Source organism: Phycodurus eques, chromosome 2 (assembly GCF_024500275.1).
Source record: "Phycodurus eques isolate BA_2022a chromosome 2, UOR_Pequ_1.1, whole genome shotgun sequence".
NCBI lineage: Eukaryota > Metazoa > Chordata > Actinopteri > Syngnathiformes > Syngnathidae > Phycodurus > Phycodurus eques.
The window spans coordinates 35,513,276-35,534,209 of NC_084526.1; the positions used below are offsets into that span (position 1 = coordinate 35,513,276).

General features: G+C 41.9%; 1 protein-coding gene across 14 annotated transcripts in view; it reads left to right on the forward strand.

Annotated features, from left to right (window-relative positions):
* tjp1a (tight junction protein 1a) overlaps positions 1 to 20,934 on the forward strand; it is a 193,187-nt gene that overhangs the window by 96,431 nt on the left and 75,822 nt on the right. Inside the window, exon 1 of one of the 14 annotated variants that reach the window (XM_061670492.1) lies at positions 19,489 to 19,729. The exons of the other annotated variants lie outside the window; for them this stretch is intronic. The gene's annotated coding sequence lies outside the window, so the exon portion shown is untranslated. Of the gene's footprint in view, positions 1 to 19,488; positions 19,730 to 20,934 lie in introns of those variants that run through there. 14 annotated transcript variants of the gene reach the window in all.

Here is a 20,934-nt window from a genome sequence, read left to right on the forward strand (position 1 = left end):
TGTATGTTCCTTGGCAAATATTCCAAATTCCTGCCTGTTTGCGCATTCAGATACTGTTTTTCTTTTTTTCACGATAATCCAAAAAGATAATTCTTGTGTGTTGGTCTGGCCAGCAGTAGCAAATTTATGCTCACGTGTACACAGTTGCATCAGACTGAGAGCCTCCTTTCTGAATAACCGCTTTGTCTAATATTTATTGTTTGCTTGTTGTACAGTTAGTTTCAGTACTGTCAGTCGAGGGGTGGGGGTGGGGGGTTTGACTCCGTGTCGGGTGTGTGTGCAGATCAGCTGAATACAAAGGTTTCAGTTCTAGGCCTGGTTATTACTCTGTGCCTGGCTTGCATTTAGTTTCTGCACTTCTAAATAGAGCCACCTACAGAGAATAATCCATCCATCCATTTATTTTCTACTGCTTATCCGAGGTCTGGTCGCAGGGGCAGTAGCTTTAGTAGGGACGCCCAGACTTACCTCTCCCCAGCCACTTCATCCAGCTCTTCCGGGGGGATCCCGAGGCGTTCCCAGGCCAGCCGAAAGATGTAGTCTCTCCAGCGTGTCTTATATATACAATATATCGTCTTAAAAAGATGATCGTGACAGGCCTAGTTTCTGTATATAAAAAGTATTTAAAATTTTATAAAATACAAATTTTTAGGGCGGCACTGGTGGCCGACTGGTTAGAGCGTCAGCCTCACAGTTCTGAGGACCCGGGTTCAATCCCCGGCCCCGACTGTGTGGAGTTTGCATGTTCTCCCCGTGCCTGCGTGGGTTTTCTCCGGGCACTCCGGTTTCCTCCCACATCCCAAAAACATGCATTAATTGGAGACTCTAAAGTGCCTGTAGGCATGACTGTGAGTGCGAATGGTTGTCTGTGTGTATGTGCCCTGCGATTGGCTGGCAACCAGTTCAGGGTGTACCCCGCCTCCTGCCCGATGACAGCTGGGATAGGCTCCAGCACGCCCGCGACCCTAGTGAGGAGAAGCGGCTCAGAAAATGGATGGATGGATGGACAAATTTTTAGTGGTAATTGCATTCAAGTATTTCTCCATAGTCATGGGTGTGTCTCTGGTCACTCATTTGGTAAATGAAGCACAAGCCACGATCTAATTGCATTGCCAAGGTCAGAGGCTGTGATTAATGAATGAAAGATGATTATCATAAAGTTAGGCCGATGAAATAATTTTCAAGTGCTTTACATGTGCTCCATTTTGGCTTTATTACTACAAAAACCTATTATTCAACAATCATATCTGCACAATCAACCAAATTCTTTGGGGGTTTAGATCAGAGGATGTTGCCAATATTTGAAGGACTATGCAAATAAACTTGGACTATCGCTCAAGTAATCAGTGAGTTTACAATGCCCATCCTAGGTCTGCCCGATATTGGAAAAAAAATGTCATTGCAATTAATTATTATTATTATTATTTTTTTAAAACCCTATAATATATATTGCAGTGTGGAAAAAATACAGAATAACATAGTCATGACGTTAAAACCAGCACATAATTCTTTTTCCCTCTCTGTATTGTTTGGACAATTTCTAATAGCTTTAGTAGAAAATAAACTATGCTCAGTAGTCATTTGTATGAAGTCTACCTGTATTTAATTGCACTGTGGTATTGAGCTGTCAAGCCAGATTCAAAGTTAAAATAATTGATTTTCATGCCGTTATACTGTATAAGCATTAGTAAATTCCTGACACAGTTTTTTTTAACCAGTCTGTTATTTTACACATTTTAACATATGTATTAGTATTTCTAGTGCATTAGTTTAATCAACGCATGTTGTTATGTACACCAAAAGTTTGTTCCTACAAATCATTCCATATTAGCTCTCTCGATTCCGTCCTCTTTCACGCGCACCCTTCCCCCTTTAACGTCCGCATGCTGTCCGCAGTCACGTCCGCCTTTCCTCTATATAAGCAGCGTGTCGGCAGGAAATGCTCCCAGTCAGTCACGCGGAGCGCTCATCAAAGTCACACAACAACAACTCGGCACGCAGATAAGGCGCGCCGCATTATAAGGCGCCCCGTCCATTTTGGAGAAAATGTAAGAGTTTTAAGTGCGCCTTATTGTCGTGAAAATACGGTACTCTTATATTGCAAAACAAAATAAATTCCATATTATAACAGTGTGATCGGAGTGTTTTAACTAAAGCATTGTGCTACAAATAATAATTTTCCTAGTAATCTATTTTTACAATTATGTACTGTATTACAAAATAACACATTTACTCCCATTTACAGTGTCCCTAAATGCACCTCGTGCACTCAAGCTATCGTGTGCCTGTCTACAGCGCTTTCATTCTGAAGCGGAAGTAGGAAACGCAGCATGTACATTCTATTAGCTCGTCCAAACATGTCCCTCTGCTGGTCACTTTTAATATTACAGCTGATTCATTGTATATTAAAGAACACCAACACCGCAGCAGACCCAGCGTTGTATTATGCACACGTATATCGGAATGACGATGCTCAAACTAAATATTGTCCAACCATAATATGTACATTTATTTGTTTGTCACATACTGAAAAGCTATACAGTAAATGCAGGTGTATGTGTTTCCCCGTGTCCTCTTCAATAGTTATCATACAAGAAGATAAGTATATAACACTCTGGGTTGCACAGTGTGTTATTTGAAGAGATATAATTTACTGTAACATCACTGCTAATCTCATTAGCATGTCCAACCAGGTCCCTCTGATGGTCATTTCGCAAGGCACATAAAAACAAACAACCATTCGCACTCACATTCACACCTACGGGCAATTTAGAGTTTTCAATTAACGTGCATATTTTTGGGATGTGGGAGGAAACCGGAGTGCCCGGAGAAAACCCACGCAGGCACGGGGAGAACATGCAAACTCCACACAGGCAGGGCCGGGGATTGCGGATCCTCAGAACTGTGAGGCTGACGCTCTAACCAGTCGACCACCGTGCCGCTAAGTATTTTCAATTGGGACAAATTTATTTTCCTATTTATGGGATAATTAAGACCATTTATATTATAACTAACCACCTTGAGTCCACTCATACTGTAAACTTAAGTTAACCCAAAAAAGACAAGACACGTATGCCGATAGCCACACAACACTAAAAAGTGCAAACAACATAGAACCTAACGTCCTTATGAACTTCCATTTAACTAGTGCTTAGCCCTTGCAATAAGAGTGATTGAAAACAAGTTAAGAGCGTTCCAGCCCCGATGTCTTTTGAGCAAAGAGCAAATGCTCTCCGGGTGAGGTGCACTTTGTGCAGTGGAGACGATCTCTCAGGAAGACCTCTGGTTGTGTTCAGATCGTCCAAAGCCGAGCTGTTGTTAAACAAACAGTGGTACATTCCACAGTCCCTGACAGACTTCAGGTAATAAATCTTAATATTTTACTTGTAAGCCTCAAACCAAAATGTACAAACCATATCCTCCGATAAACGAAAACCAGCCTAAACGATCACATTACTCATGACTTGTAGTGTTCTAATCGTTCCCCTCCTTTCCATGAGTGAGCCCTTTTGATTTCTGATATCTTTGGTCGGCGTGCGTTGCTTCCTCTTCCGCGGGGCTGCATTGTCCAAGCATCTCGGGCCATCTCCATATCCAGGACCTCTCCTTCACCCAACACCACGTTCACTCCCAGTTGTTTTAGTGTGGGTTGTGCCTCCAGTAAAGAAGTGAAAACCTTGGTGCCATAGTCCAGAAAAATCCTCAGCTGGGCTGGGTAGGGTGATTGAGCCTTGATGTTTATCTCCTTAAGCCTTTTTATCACTTCACGCACCTTTTTCCTTGACCTCTGGACTTCAGTAGAATAATCTTGGTCAAAGTAGATTGTATGTCCCTCCAACTGAACGTTGCGTTGTTTCCATGCTTGTTGCAGCACTGCTTGTTTCACCTGATAATCCAAGAAGCGGATAATAATGGACATTGGTGGGGCTGTGCCCTCTGGTCTCGGTCCGAGCGCACGATGAGCTCTTTCCACTTTGATGTCGAGCCCATCTTGTAACTTTAGTGCGCCCTTCAAAAAATGCTCCACAAACTTTATCATGTCATCCTTTTCAGACTGCTCTGGTATACCGTACAAGTGTATGTTGTTACGACGTAGACAATTTTCCAGATCGTCACATTTATTGGCAAGGTTGATTTCTCTGTGTTTCAGCTAACTTAGCAACTTCTCGTGTTTATTTTGTCGGGTCTTTCGTGGCACTCACTCTGTATTCCGCTTCAGTCATTCTGTGGTCCAAATCGTCTGTGCGTGTTGCAAGATCCGTCAGTTTATTCTCCAATCTGGTGAATGAATTTTTTAAGTCTTAGATTGACTTTGTATTTTCCCGTCTGAGTTTTCGTAGCTCCGCTGGTACATCATTTTCAGCGTTAGCTTCCCCAGTAGTTTTCAATGGAAGCTTAAGCTATCATTAGCTGCTTGGGTCATTGCTTTCCATCCCCTATTTTACTCACTTTTCTGTCGTTCTTGGCTGTTTTTGGGTTCAGCATACTCTTTGGGTTATCTCTTTCTCAAAGTTCATTTATCAAGAAACTTTCTCATAACGGTTTAATTTAATAATTCTGTCGGCGCTGAAAAGTTTACCGTCATCACTAGGCCATGACGTTTGCGGAAGTACAGGCAAATTGACTTTTAATCCTAAATGTGTACATCAACATGTATTTCAGCGGTTTAAATGTTTTTTCTGCATGAAGATTTTTTATTTTGCCTTATTGTACTCTTCAGTCTTCCAGATTGCTTAATTTATGTTAAAATCAAAAACATTCTCTGCGTGATCTCCCTCAGATAATGTTTTTGATTTTAACATAAATTAAGATCCCAGAACCACCCCCCCTACAATTTTTTTTTTTTTTTTTTTTTTGGTCGCCTTTGGTGTTTGCATGTCTGTAAAAACATTAGCTTGTGCTGGTTATCAGAAGTGTTATGGTAAAATGACAAAACATAGTTGATATACTCTTTTATTGTTTTATCCCATATATTATATCCAATAGTTTTGTGTTTGATGATTTTATTACTTCAATACTCCTTTGTTCTTGTGTGGCCTAGCAGCTAATAGCTAAATTGTTTCTTGTTCCTTTCCGTCATACTGTGTCGGTGGCTGTACCAACCTCCCTTTTCTCTCAAGGACAAGATAACTGTATGAATAGGTCTTTTTCTTCTTTCCTCATTCCCCTCCCATTTTTTCAGTTTATTCGGCTTTGCTTTTGCAGATGTGTTTCAGAGACGGCAGAGATGTGAAGCAACTTGTAACCTCTCTTGAATGTCTCTCGCTTTGCAAAGATATTATTAAAACTACAAAAGACAAGATTGTTTTCTGATTTAATTTCCAAAAGAGAAGTGAATGCTGATAATACTGTTTTTTAATCCTAATCTGTGTTGACACTGCAGATCTTCTTACCTTTTGGCTTTATCATGATATTGGTGGACAGCTAAACTGTGGCCGTTGCTTGAAAATAGCTAATAATTTTTTTTCCCCCAGCCCAGCTGGCAAATCATGGGTGGAGAAATTTGATGTAGGGGTACTCTGTAAATTGGCTGTCACAATTTTCAGAATGGTTCATTTACAATTTTTGGGAAATGGGCATGTAAGCAACCGATTATCTTTTTTACGTAATTTCACTCAACTCAAATGACTGGGCAGGCACTCCAGTGACCCAACCATTTGAATACAATTAATAATAATTAAAAAAAAAAATCAACAATAAATCCATTTTAAGATAAAGCAAATCAAAGGTTGGTATGGAATCCAGCCTTTTCTTTTTATTCTCAGCACTTTGCCTCTGTTGGCAGAGGACAATTAGTGTGGTTGAGTTGAGATGACTTTGCTCCTGGATAAACTGCATATGAGATGGAATAAAGCCTTCCTATCATTTTCTATCAGTAGATACACTAAGTTTGCAGTCATTTGCACTTATCAAAAATATTTTTCATAAAGCAGTTATGCTATTTTTTCCAAGGTCAGTACAAAAAAGTCAGTACCAAAAAGGTCAAACAGATGCTGACCATGCAGAGCATCATCTTCCACAAGTATTAATTGGCCTATAAGCTGCACACATACGTTTTTTTTTGCCAGGCTTCAGAGTTTATAGAGATGGAGCTTTTAATGTGGACTTAGTGGTTCGGCCTGTATATTAGGAAAGTTCATCCATCCATTCATTCATTCATTATCTTCCACTTATCTGAGGACTGTATAATTGTGGAGAAAGGAGATAATGGAGTTAAGTTCCAGCCATTCATCCATCCATCCATTTTATCTGAGGTCAGGTCGGGGGGGCAGTAGCTTCAGCAGGGAAGCCCAGACTTCCCTCTCCCCAGCCACTTCATCCGGCTCTTCTGGGGTGATCCCGAGGCGTTCCCATGCTAGCCGGAGACAGAGTCTCTCCAGCGTGTCCTGGGTCGTTCCCGGGTCTCCTCTCGGTGGGACATGCCTGGAACACCTCACCAGGGAGGTGTCCAGAAGGTCTCCTAATCCAGATGTCCAAGCCACCTCATCTGGCTCCTCTCAACGTGGAGGAGCAGCGGCTCTACTCTGAGCCCCTCCCAGATGACCGAGCTTCTCACCCTATCTCTAAGGGAGAGCCCGGTCACCCTGTGTAGGAAACTTATTTCGGCCGCTTGTAACCGGGATCTTGTTTTGTCTTTCGGTCACGACCCACAGCTCGTGACCATAGGTGATGGTAGGAAAGTAGATCGACCAGTAAATTGAGAGCTTCGCCTTTCGGTTTAGCTCCTTCTTTACCACAACGGACAGATACAAAGTCCGCATCACTGCAGACCCTGCACCGATCCGCCTTCCCTCACTCATGAACAAGACCCAAGATACTTGAACTCCTCCACTTGGGTCAGGATCTCATCCCCGACCTGGAGAGGGCACTCCACCCTTTTTCGACGAAGGACCATGGTCTCAGATTTGGAGGTGCTAATTTTCCTCCCAACTGCTTCACACTCTGCTGCGAAACGCTCCAGTGAGAGTTGGAGATCACGGCTTGATGAAGCGAACAGAACCACATCATCTGCAAAAACCAGAGATGCAATCCTGAGGCCACCAAACCGGACCCCCTCTACGCCTCTGTTGCGCTTGGAAATTCTGTCCATAAAAATTATGAACAGAATCGGTGACGACTGGCAGTCTTGGCAGAGTCCAACCCTCGCAAAAAAACAAATCCGACTTACTGCCAGCAATGCGGACCAAACTATTGACACTGGTCGAACAGGGACTGAACAGCCCGTATCAGGGGGTTCGGTACCCCATTCTCCCGAAGCACCCCTCACAGGACTCCCTGAGGGACATGGTCGAACGCCTTCTCCAAGTCCCCAAAACACATGGAGACTGGTTGGGGCGAATGCCCATGCACCCTCGAGGACCCTGCCGAGGGCGTAGAGCTTGTCCACTGTTCTATGGCCAGGACGAAAACCACACTGCTCCTCCTGAATCTGAGGTACAACTTCCCGACAGGACCCTCCTCTCCAGCACCCCTGAATAGACCTTACCAGGGAGGCTGAGGAGTGTGATTCCCCCTATAGTTGGAACATACCCTCCCATCCCCCTTCTTAAAAAGGGGGACCACCACCCCAGTCTGCCAATCCAGAGGCACTGTCCCCGATGTCCACACGATGTTGCAGAGGCATGTCAACCAGGACAGCCACACGACATCCATAGCCTTCAGGAACGCCGAGCGAATCTCATCCACCCCTGGGGCCTAGCCACCGAGGAGCCTTTTAACCATGTTGGTGACCTCAACCCCAGAAATAGAAGAGACCCCAGACATTCCTTGCTCATGGGAAGGCTTGTCGGTGGAATTAAGGTCTTCGAAGTATTCTCCCCACCGTCACAACGTACCGAGTTGAGGTCAGCAGTGCCCCACCCTCACTATACACAGTGTTGATGGTGCACTGCTTCTCCCTCCTGAGACGCCTGTTGGTGGACCAGAATTTCCGAGAAGTCGTCAGGAAGTCCTTCTCCATGGCCTCACCGAACTTCTCCCATGCCCGAGTTTTTGTCTCAGTAACCACCAAAGCTGCATTCCACTTGGCCAGCCGGTATCCATCAGCTGCCTCAGGAGTACCACAGGCCAAATAGGCCCGTTAGCACTCCTCCTTCAGCTTGACAGCATCCCTCACCGCTGGTGTCCACCAATGGGTTCGGGGATTGCCGCCACGACAGGCACCGACCACCTTATGGCCACAGCTCTGGTCGGCCACTTCAGTAATGGAGGTGCGGAACACGTAGACTCGGACTCAATGTCCCCCGGGACGTGGGTGAAGTTCTGCCGGCAGTGGGAGTCTAAACTCCTTCTGACAGGGAATGCTGCAAGACGTGATCGATTGATAGCTCTGCCCCTCTCTTTACCCGAGTGTCCAAGAAATGGAGCTGGAAGTCCGATGACACATCCACAAAGTCGATCATCGAACTGCGACCGAGGGTGTCCTGGTCCCAAGTGCATGTGCGGACACCCTTATGTTTGAACATGGTGTTCGTTATGGACAATCCGTGGTGAGCACAAAAGTCCAATAACAGAACACCGCTCGGGTTCTGATCGGGGGGGCTGTTCCTCTCAATCACGCCCTTCAAGGTCTCACTGTCATTGCCCATGTGAGCATTGAAGTCCCCCAGCAGAACGAGGAATCCCCAGTGGGATGTGGTTTAAAGTGACGAGTAGTGCGATAATCTGGAACAATGTTGATTGTGCAAATGTTGCAGATACTACTCAATCAGTGTGCAAATGGAACCGATGCTACTCTGGCATTATTGGCCAGTATTGGTCAACAACAGATATGCAAATAGTGCAGCGTGGCGAGACAACTACAGTGAGTGCATGAGTAATATATAATTGGCCCCACAGAAATGTGACAACAAACTCAAGTCAAAAAATTGGCAGCATCTTGTAATGGAATTGTACAACGTGAGGGGCAGCTGTGGTGAAGGCTGCCTCCTGAAGTCCACGATCATCTCTACAGTCTTGAGCGTGTTCAGCTTCAGGTTGTGTCGGCCGCACCACAGCTCCAGCCGCTCCGCTTCCTGTCGATATGCAGACTCGTGCACCGTCCTTGATGAGGCCGATGACAGTGGTGTCATTTCCAAACTTCAGGAGTTTGACAGTCGGATTGCTCTGAGGTGCAGTCGTTTGTGTAGAGAGAGAAGAGCAGCGGAGAGAGGACACAATGTTTTCTTTAAAAAAGTTGTACCCATTCTACAAATTGTAATCAAAAATATGAGCGCAACTGTGTGTTTTCTAATTTACTCAATAAAAGTAGGGCTGTTAATTTCAAAATAAGAGCCTATCCCAATGAAAAAAAGGATTAAGTGTTCAAATAAAGTGCTAAATGAGAATAATTATTTGAAGAAAAAAAAACTAACAAAATACAGATACGTCATGTTTTGATAATATGGGTGGAAGCAAAATCATGCATTGTAAAAATGCATTATACATGGGTAGAAGGGATTTCCAGAATTTTGAGGTCAACTGGGGGTGCGTATTACATATGGGTGCACATTATACACGAGAAATTACAGTATTTGTTTGCATCCAATCTGTAATACTGTTTTGTATATCCATTTTACATTGGTTTATCAGAATCATCTTTATTTTCCAAGTATGTCCAAAAAACACACAAGGAATATGTCTCCGGTAATTGGAGCCACTCTAGTACGACAACAGACAGTCAATTGACAGAGAACACTTTTGAGACATAGACATTGACAAAAAAACCAAAAACAAAACAGTCACTGAGCAATAAAGGGTTGCTAGTTATCTGGTAATGCCGATACATTTTTTTATTTATTCATTTTTTTTTGGATAATTGTGCAAAAAGATGCAGAGTCCTCTAGCACTTAGAGCAGTTCGAATTACTAATATTGCAATAGTCCGGTGCAATGACCATTGTGCAAAGGGCGCCGAGACTTCAAGCGAGTAGTGCGATAATCTGGGACAGTTTTTATTGTCCGTTGCAGTCGGCGTTTGTCCTTTTTTGTAGTAGCACCAAACCAGACTGTGATTGAAGAACACAGGACTGATTCGATGACCGCTGTGTAGAACTGGCTCAGCAGCACCTGTGGCAGGCCGTGCTTTCTCAGAAGCCGCAGGAAGTACATCCTCTCCTGGGCCTTTTTGAGGACGGAGTTGACGTTGATCGCCCACTTCAGGCCCTAAGAGGCTGTAATTCCCAGGATCTTGAAGGTCTCGATGGTTGACACAAGGCAGCTGGACAGCGTGATGGGCTTGGTTGAGAGTAGAGTTGGGCGATTAATCAGTTTAATTGACTAATATGAGTACATTTGTTAGGGCGAGATATAATTTTTTTTGGAGCAGCTTCTGTAGTTATAGCATCCCTACTGAGGTGCACAGTTTACACAAACGACATGGCTGCGAAAAGAGAAGAGCTGGTTTACAAAATCAGAGTGAGTGACGCCAACTTTTGACCCCTATAGTGACTATTTTTTAAAAAGTCAAATAGTTCGTATACAGCGGCTGAGATTATTTAACACATCACCATTTTGCTCACTAAATATATTTCCAAAGGTGTTATTGACATGAAAATTTCACCAGATGTTGGGAGCAACCCAAGTAATCCATACATACAAATAAGATCAGAAATTAAGTTGCGTGTAATAATTTGAAATGACACAGGGAAAACGTATTGAACACGCCGACTGGTATTATTTAATACTTTGTACAAAAGCCTTTGCTTTCAATGACAGCTTCAAAACGTCTCCTGTATAGCGATACTAGTCGCATTCATTGCTCTGGTCTGATTTTGGCCCATTCGTCCATAAAAGCAGTCTTCAAATATTGAGGGTTCCGTGGGCTTCTTTTATGGACCTTGAATTTCAGTTCTTTACATCAATTTTCGATTGGATTCAAGTCAGGTGATTGACTGGGCTGTCCGAGCAGCTTTATTTTTTTCTTTGAAACCAATTGAGAGTTTCCTTGGCAGTATGTTTTGGATCCTTATCCTGCTGAAATGTCCACCCTCCTTTCAGTTTCATCATCCTCATAGATGGCGGAAGATTTTGGTCAAGAATGTCTTCAGTACATTTGTCCATTCATCCTTCCTTCAATAATGTGATGTTTACCAGTACCATTTGCTGAAAAGCAGCCAAACACCATCATGTTCCCAGCTCCGAACTTCACCGTTGGTATGGTGTTTTTAGGGTGATGTGCAGTGCCATTTCTCCTCCAGACGTCATGTGCATTATGACATCCAAAGAGTTAGATTTTGCTCTCATCAGACCAGACTATATTATCCCAGTATTTAACTGGCTGGTTCAAATTTTGTTCAGCAAACTTTAAACGACATGCTTTTTTTTCAGTAATAGGGTCTTACGTGGTGAGCGTCCATACAGGCCATGGCGACGGAGTGCATTACTCACTGTTTTCCTTGTGACAACAGTCCCTGCTAATTCCAGGTCTTTTTGAAGCTCTCCACAGGTGGTCCTTGGCTCTTTGACAACTCTTCTGATTATTCTTTGCACTCCTCTGTCAGAAATCTTGTGAGTAGCACCTGATCGAGGCAAATTTATTGTGGTATAATTGGCTTTCCACTCACATATTATGCCCCCAATCGTGCTCACTGGAACGTTCAGAAGCTTAAACATGCGCCTGTAGCAAGTATTTATTTCAGCCACTGTAATGGTGACGTGCTAAGAAGAAGAATCACCTTTTATTGTCATGAACATGCATGCATGTACACGAAATTTGTTCTCTGCATTTAACCCATCACAGTGACCATATACACATGTTAGTGGAACACACTGGAGCAAGGGGCAGCTGAAGCACCCGGGGAGCATTTTGGGGTATCAGTAGCTTGCTCAAGAACACCACAGCCGTGAGTCCGGGGGATGTTGGCAGATGGTCCGGTCGGGGTCTTGAACCTAGGTCCCCCACAGTGGCAGGCGATGACCTTAACCATTGGGCCACGGTTAAATACTTACTGCACCCGCTGTACATACATGAAGGGGGAAAATGATTGAAATTGGAATATTGAATTTTTGAGAGAAAAAAATATTTTAGGACCTTTTCGGCCAGCTGTAGTTGAGGGTGAGATAAACATTCTTCCTCAAATGGTTGGCATGCAGCTGAGACTGAGGCATGTCTTCATGAATGTGGCAGTGCACTGGCAGAATTACATCTACTGATATGACAGTTGTCTCCCGTTTTGTATTCAGAAAGCCCTCAGTCCATCCAACCTTCTATTTATTTCCTTTCGTCTGCTTTCATGAGACAGCAGCAGCAATAGTCTTCAGAGGGAAGCATGGCTCAGATTAACGTTTTAATCCAAAAGCCTGGATTATAGGTTTTGTATTTTATTCGCAGCTTCACCAGTCCAGCAGTAACTCTTTGACAGATAGTTGTCAGTCAGAGGTGTGTAAGTGTATTTATTTGTTTGTTCTGCTAAAGGGGGTCTGTGTACTGCTTATCATAGAGATATATGACAGAGTCTAGCTGCTGTTTGAGACTAATTAATTAAAGCATGCCAGCACGATTCAGCAACAGTACTTAGGTTCGTCATCATCATCATCATCATCTGCCCATTGGCTATTTGCCCTCATCTACCCACCCATGTGTATGCACAGTTCTGGCTGTCCTCTCTCCCCCATCACAGTCACAAAACCTGTTCTAAAAATGGCCTCTGTCCATCAGAGCTTTCTATAATATTGTGTCTTTGTTAAATATTAAACGTACATCGAACAATGTTATACTAATCAGAGAGGAAGTACGTCACACTCATAACTTATTTCATCGTCTTGCGTGCTGTCCTGGCCTCTCAAATGACAGCTACAATTTAAAGTGATCAGTGTCCAGCTTGTACAACAATTTAAATGTGCTTTCGCCTCAAAATAACAACACACAGCCATTAATGTCTGAACCGCTGGCAACAAAAGTGAGTACACCCCCAAGTGAAAATGTCCGAAATCCTCTTTCCCTTCCCAGTGTCATGTGCCTCATTGGTGTTACAAATAGGGATACACTGGTATCGGTATCTGTGCTGATACTGTGTCTGTACACGTACTTGGACTCGCATATACTATGACACCCAATAACAGCGAGTCATATACATTGGGAGGAGGAAAAAAATATCTGCAAAAAAATGGTCCTAAAATAAAGTCTGATCTGATTCTAAATCACAAAAATAAACAGTCATCTTAAATAATACCCTACAAACAATTATATGATTTTATATTTTTATACAGCATAACGTAAACATTCCCAGGACAGGGAGCAATAAGTAATTGAACAGTTGGATTTAATAATTGGTTAAATCTCTTTGGCAGCAATAACATCAGATCAGACTTGCACAACAATCAGGATGAATTGTGGACCATTCCTCTTTACAAAACTGTTGCAGTTTAGCAAGATTCCTGGGATGTCTGGTGTGAATGTCTCTTGGGGTCATGCCACAGCATCTCAATCGGGTTGAGGTCAGGACTTTGACTGGGTCACTCGATCACATTGTCTTTTTCTGAAGCCATTCTGTTGTTGGTTTGCTTTTTTTTTTGGATCATTGTCCTGTTGCAACACCCATCCTGTTTTGAGCTTCAACTGTTGGACAGATGGCCTCAAATTCTTCTGCTATTTTTTTATTTTATATTTTCTTTACCTGATTGAGCATTTTGTTCTGTGCTCTTGGACTCATCTTTGCAGAACGGCCATTCCTTGGAAAAGAAGCAATAGTGCTGAACTTTCTCCATTTATATGCAATTTGTCAAACTGTGGCCTGATGAATTTCAGACACTTTTGTAACCTTTTCTAGCTTTATACAAGTTAACACTTCTTAATTGTAGGTATTCTGAGAGCTCTTTTGAGCAAGGAATGGTACACATCAGGCACTGCTTCTCGACAAGAGAATTCTAAACAGGAGTGAGTGAGAGGAGCTGTGTGTGTGGGCGAGATGCATTCAGGGACACCACGTAAATAGGAGTGAATTTTAAAAGACAATGAAAATATATGCATGTTCATTTGTTCAGATAAAAGCAAAGCATAACAAAAAGTTTGTTTGCATGTGTTCTATGTATTCATTTTTTTTGTTTGTTTTACTTTTCAAAAATTTTGCACTTAATGTATCGGCAGCATTACTTGAACTTAATACCTGTATCAGCATATTTGTGGGGTTTGGATTCATGTAAAAAAAAAACAAAGTGATTCGACTATAAAACGTTTGTTAACAAACGAGTAGAACTTGAGTTTTGGTAACAACGTAGTTTTTTCAAAACATGCAGTACTGTACATACTTTTAAAAGACATAATGGAAATATATGCATGTACATTTGTTCAGATAAAAGCAAAGCATAACAAAACGCATGCTTTTGTTTACATGTATTCTTATTTTATTTATTTATTTTTTCCTTCTAAAAAAAATTGCACTTAAATTAATGTGTCTGCAGCATAACTTGAACTTAATACCTGTATCAGTATATTTGTGGGGTTTGGATCCATGGAAAAAAACAGTGAGCATGATTTGAATATAAAACGTTTGTTAACAAACGAGCAGAACTTGAGTTTTGGTAACAATGTAGTTTTTTCAAAACATGCAGTACTGTTCATAAAATTACAACTAAATACTTTTGTTGTAACTTTTTCAAAATTATTTTAATGAAGAACTTGTGGGTTTACAGTATGAGTCCCGTGGCAGTATGAACTGAAGTGGGACGCTGCGCTGACACTGTCTTATATTAATGGTGGACATGAGACTTAATAGTATCATATATATCCTTATTTGTTTCATAAAGAACATTTACATAACTTTAAAACTGTATAATTGTGGATAAAGAAAAAGTCAACAGAGTGAGGTTACATGTGGGGTCGGGAATGCGGCGTCCTCGGTGCTGCAGCTTTAGTTTGCTTCTGTAATAGTCTTTTTGCAGCGTAATCCTAAACTCAAAAGGTCCTGATGACGGTATGTAGGCTTTTGTCAACATGGAGTGGTGTTTCCAAGCGAAAATAAACACAAATACAAACAAAAATGGCACAGATTGTGATGTGACGAGGCGCCATTATGCCGACTGGAGCAGCGTCACTGGCGTGGGGAAGGATCGATAATGTCTCAAATGTCGATGCCGCTGATACCAGAAGATTGATTCCTGAAATTAAATATAGATATTTTGATACTGTCATCAGTCATTTGAGGCACTGTATTTTCAATATCGTATCAGAAAGGAAATTGGTGGTATGGATCATAAGCAAACACAAAAGGAGCACATTGAAGCCAAAATCTATTTGTGGCGGCTAACATGTAATTGTGGCGGCACGCCACAAATAAATGTATTCATAAAAGCAAACTAAACTTTTCAACTTGTCAAACCGCACTATTCTGAGCTTCCGTTAGTTCCGCTGGATGGCAACTCAGCACAACAGGAATACTGTCCAATATACTACACTATACTATTCCAATCGAGTAAGGATAATGATTTTAATATTGGCCTACCAACCAACCTTATTTAGGGTGCATTTCTTGTTAAAGCTACAAGTACAATCACAGATGTATTGAACAGTTTACCTTGCTTGTTGAAACGAGCAATCTGTTGAATACTGTCATTAATTAATATAAAAAAAAAGTTGCTCTCAAGATTTATGCCACTCTTCCGAACTTCAGTGATTGCCAACAAAATATATTCAAGAGATTTACATCTCACGACACTGATGTCACCGGTCGACAAGCGCATGTGCAGAAGGGTTGGAAGTGCAGTTTGACAAAGCTGCATGACTTTGACACATGACAGAACACCGGCCCACTTGAGATCCAATGGACCATATCCATGGCAACGCATTAAGCATTCAGTGCAAGCATTAGGTGATGTATGAGTTTCTGGTGTCCGTTAGTTTAATGCTACTGCAACACTGTCTGATGGAAAAGATAACCCCATTCGTTAAATGTGTGATAATGTGGGGTTGTGTAAGGGGTATTATTCAATAGTTCGGTGGTAGTACCTTGAGGTGGAAATTTCATCGGAAGGTTTTACTTTTGAAAGACAAAAGGATAGCTGTATTAGCCAACACTGCAGTATGCTGCCCATTATTTTCAGAAATCCAACTAGGCTTTTTATTTTAGCACATTTAACAGTGACCCAGTTCTACAAAGGAGATGGGAAGTTAACATTCGTCGACACAATTTTACCATTAAAGCAACAAGCGTGAGCTACGGCCAAAGCTCCTTTCCCACTTTCTCCTCGCTCACCGCTACTTGTCTCCGGCCGAACGAGCAACAGCCAGTTGTTCCTGTCACGGAGCTCCGGTCATGGGTGTTTGAGAAATTCTCCAGCCATGAGAAACATTGATCAGACAAAAGTATATGCTTGTCATTATTGTTTTATTATTGGTTGTTTTAAATGCTTTCATAACCCAATGTGTTTGTATCTGAGTCATACAATGACAATAAAGGCTTTCTTCGCGTTCGGTCACTGTACAGCACTTTATTACAGCTGTGTGTTTTTTTAAAGTGCTCTTTGTAAACAAAGTTGAGTTGAGTGTCTCAAAGATTAAGCCGTGCAAGAGTAAGTACACTCGGACCTGCGCGTGTATATATAGCGTATGTATATACTACTGTGAAACTGGGAATGGCTCATTACATCAGACATGGATCCTTTGTTTACTTCGGTGATACTTGGAAAACTGTAGCAATTATAAAGGTAATACGTCATTCACAGTAACTTTACATAATTCCAGCAGCCCGCGGGTATACTTTGAGGAGTTTGATGCTGTTATTCTGATCGCTATGCATTTGACTGGTGACCGAAAGTTACCATGGAACCATACCCCAAATGCAGAGGTGGTGCGTGCATAGAGTCTATTGGGGTGAATGTGGTCCGCGAACTAAAATGAGTTGGACACCCCCGATGTATTGTAGATCCACTGTGATCGGTAAATTGCATGTGTAAAACACTGATTCATAATATTGTTGAAATTGCACTAATTTTTCTTAAAAAAATCTCTGATTACTGATATGATTTGAAACATTTGCAACAAGATAATAATCAGTAAATGTATTTTCTTCATGTACCGTATTTTCACGACCATAAGGCATACCGTATTAAAAGGCGCAGTCTCAGTTACGCGGTCTATTTCTGTATTTAACACGTACATAAGGCGCACCGCATTATTGGGCGCAGGCATGGTAAAACATACGCTAGCATGCATGCATGCAAACTGAGTTCGGTTGTACTTTATTGAAGTATTTAACAATGTACTCATGTAATTTTTTTGATCAATCCTCATCCACAAATCCATCAAAGTCCTCATGTTCTGAAATGAACAGCTGGGCAAGTTCTCCATCAAACATGCCAGGTTCCCTCTCGTCATTGTCTGAGTCAGTCTCGTTGCCGTGCGGCTCCTCAGAAATGATGCCGACTTTTACGAAAGCTTGAACAACAGTGCAAGCATACACGTTAGCCCAAGCATCCACAATCCATTCACAAATTGTGGCGGAACTCGCCCGGCGCTGCCTTCTAGTCTTAGTAAAGCTGTTTTCGCCATCTGTCATCCATGGCTCCCACGCCGCTCCCAACTTAACTTTGAACGCCCTGTTTACACCGATGTCCAGTGGTTGGAGTTCCTTCATCAAGCTCCGAGTTATTGCACTCAGTCGAATGGTGACTGTTGAGACACTTCTCCCGGCTGTTCTTTGCTCATTACTTCATTGCTCGAGTTGGTCTTCAAACTCGGCCACCTCGCCTTGTTTCCGCGGAAACTCGGCTACGTCTTCTTGACTTGGCGAAGCTCGTTTTCCTGCTTTCTCCAATTGCCAACCATTGATTCGTTGATCTTGAATTCTCTCGCGGCTGCTCGATTATCATGTTCCTCCGCGTAACTGATAGCTTGCAGTTTAAACTGTGCTTCGTAAGCGTGTCTCTTCGTAGGTGCCATTTTCAAGCCAGCCTCCACTCGTATAGTAGCAGTCAAGCCAGCCGCCCCTAATTTTGTTCATACTCGGCATTACGGTAATAGGACACCAACTCGAGGCGAAAGTCACCTTCAAAATAAAAGCTTCCCAATAATACGGACGTCAGTGCTCTTCGGTTAAGGAATGCAACCAGCAAAGTTAATTTGAATCTTGAGATGCATTAAAAAATGTCGTTTTTTTTATATCTTAGGATAAATAAATACTTGTATAGCGCTTTATCTACATCATCACAGTGCCCAAAGCGCTTTACAAAGCCTCACATTCACACACGCCTTCATAAACCAATGGGCGACTGCTGCCATGCAAGGCCCTGCCAGGCCCACTGGGAGCAAATTAGGGTTCAGTGTCTTGCCCAAGGACACTTCGACATGCGGACAGTCGTAGCAGGGATTCGAACCTGTTCTGCCTACTGAGCCAAAGCCACCCCAACATAATCCCATTGGTATCGCAAGACAAGTCCAGATCTGTGTGACAGACCACCAAGGACTCCACTAAAAGAGGTTTGATGAAGATCTGACATTGTATTTCAAAATAAAAGTCTCTGAAAACTGCATATTTTACTGTCATTATCACTGACTGAAAAAATCTGTAAAACAAAATATGTCCGTATTATTGGGAGGCTTTTATTTTGAAGGTGGCTTTGGCCGCGAGTTGGCGAGTTATTACCGTAATGCCGAGTATGAACAAAATTAGGGGAGGCTGGCTTGACTGCTACTTTACGAGTGGAGGCTGGCTTGACCGCAGTCATTTTCGGGGGTCCTTAGCCTAACCGATGCACATACCGGAACTATATACCTACTGGGGGCGTGTCTTTAGCGTCTTCTGTCACGCGCACTATATAAGCAGCGTGTTGGCAGGAAATAGTCCCAGTCAGTCAAGCGGAGTGCTAATCACACAACAGCATTTATAGATTTTTTTTAACTCGGTGCACACGTAAGGCGCGCCCGCATTATAAGGCGCCCCGTCCATTTTGGAGAAAATTTAAGACTTAAGTGCGCCTTATAGTCGTGAAAATACTGTACTTTTAATTATTTGCACCAAAAAAATGGGAACAATAGAGAATTGTCGTTATTAACAGTTTATTAGGCCATGAATATGCTGATCCGGCCCACTTGAGATCAAATTGGGGTGAATGTGGCCCCTGTATTTAGATGAGTTTGATACTCCTACTTAAATGTTCCTGTGGGTTCAGGAAGACTGAAAATTAATTTACCATGGGTACTACTGCCTTAGTGTCAAGTAGGATGCTGGTACAGGGTGGCAGGTCTTGTTGGAGTTGCTAGTCTTAATATAAATTTGAAAAATGCTGGACTTTGTCCGTTTTGTATTTTAAGTTAAAAAAAATAATAATTTAACAAATCACAACCATGTGTCCACTACACTGCAACCAGCCAAATTACATATTTTTGTGTGCTAATGATCCTGATGGGAAAGACTGTTGTGGACTTCCTAAAAGTGATGAGGCCATGAGATTAGCTGAGCTATATGAGGAGGAATTTTCAAGTCTTTAGTGGAAGCTGAAGCGATTTCCTGCAAACAGGAAACTGAGTGTTTTCCTGTGGGTGCTGTGGCTGTTCTTGCTTACATCCTGCCTCAGGCTAGCAAGGAGTACAGGAACATTGATCTAAAGCATTGGAAGGGCTGTACCTCACTCTTGTCCTTCTCTAGAAGACTGAGTCTCTGATGCTAGCCAATATTCAAATATGCAAATAACTTTGGACTTATTGAACAATTTGCTTGAATGGCAGAGATGTGGGTGATGATCTTTACTGATCTGTATTCTGTTTTTCCTGATGTTTTGAATCATTCATGTGGTTCCGCTAAGAGGATGCTGGAAAGGTGAGTAATGGTCTACTTGGATAATAGGTCATTGGCCACACAGAAGTACTGGGAGCAATTGTTCCTCTTACTTAATTTCTAAAGTATCTTCTAATTTGTTTATTAAGGGTTGCTTTGATATGAAAGGAATACATAAGTTGTGGGTGTATTTGGCTTCAGGTGATTGTGATAAAAATCAATGTGTTTGTAGTGCTTTCAAGTCGAGTTTGACTTATTTGTGGCTGGTTTTGGCTGACACGTTTGATGCTCTTAGGATGAGTTAGCTCGATTAGATTATTATTATTTTTTTTTTAAAGGTTTTTAAGATGGATGGACACTATTTTGTGTGGGTTTCACAATAGTCACATATGCCAAGACTTTGATGACTTTCTGTAGCAAAATTATTACTGTCCTTTTTGTCACTGATGTTCCATTCACTTCAGTAGTGTGCCCAAAATGAGTAGATTAGCCTTCGAACTGTCTGAGTGAGTTTTTACCATCTGTACTGGACTGTGTATCAAGAGCCAGGCCAAGGCAGGCTTGAACAAAGAGACCCTGTACATCATGTTTTTTCTGTATATGTGGATGTGTGTACACACTCGTGTGGTTTGATTGCTGCTCTTTGTTTCCCAGCCCCCGGCCTTGCTGGCCATAGTTCAAGCCTGACTAATGTGGAAGTATAAATACACTAGGCTGCCATTAGTTTAGGCAACATCAAATACACATTTTTTTTACTTTCTCACCTCAACGAACCTTTTCCTTTCTCCCGCGAATAATTTTCTTTTCTTTGTATAGAAATGACATGCATGGCCTGTGTGTGACCTGCACTGTTCCAATGACAAAATAGATGTGCTTTTAAACTGACAAATTGTTAGCTACCTCTCAGAATATCCCTCCTTTGATTGTATCACTTGTGAAGAGATCAAAATTTTTCACGTTGAAGAGAAATGTTTATGAATGTAAAAACAAATATATATGTGTGTGTATATATATATATATATATATATATATATATATATATATATATGTGTGTATATATATATATATATATATATATATATATATATATATATTAATAAAAATACTAATTTGCTATAATTACTTTTTTTCTTAGACGTCAGCGCTGATACTCTGCATTATGCTTAGGATGCTGATTAGCTCACATTCAATCAGACAGCATATTAATTATCCTTTTTGATTGTACTGAATAATTACCATCATAATCG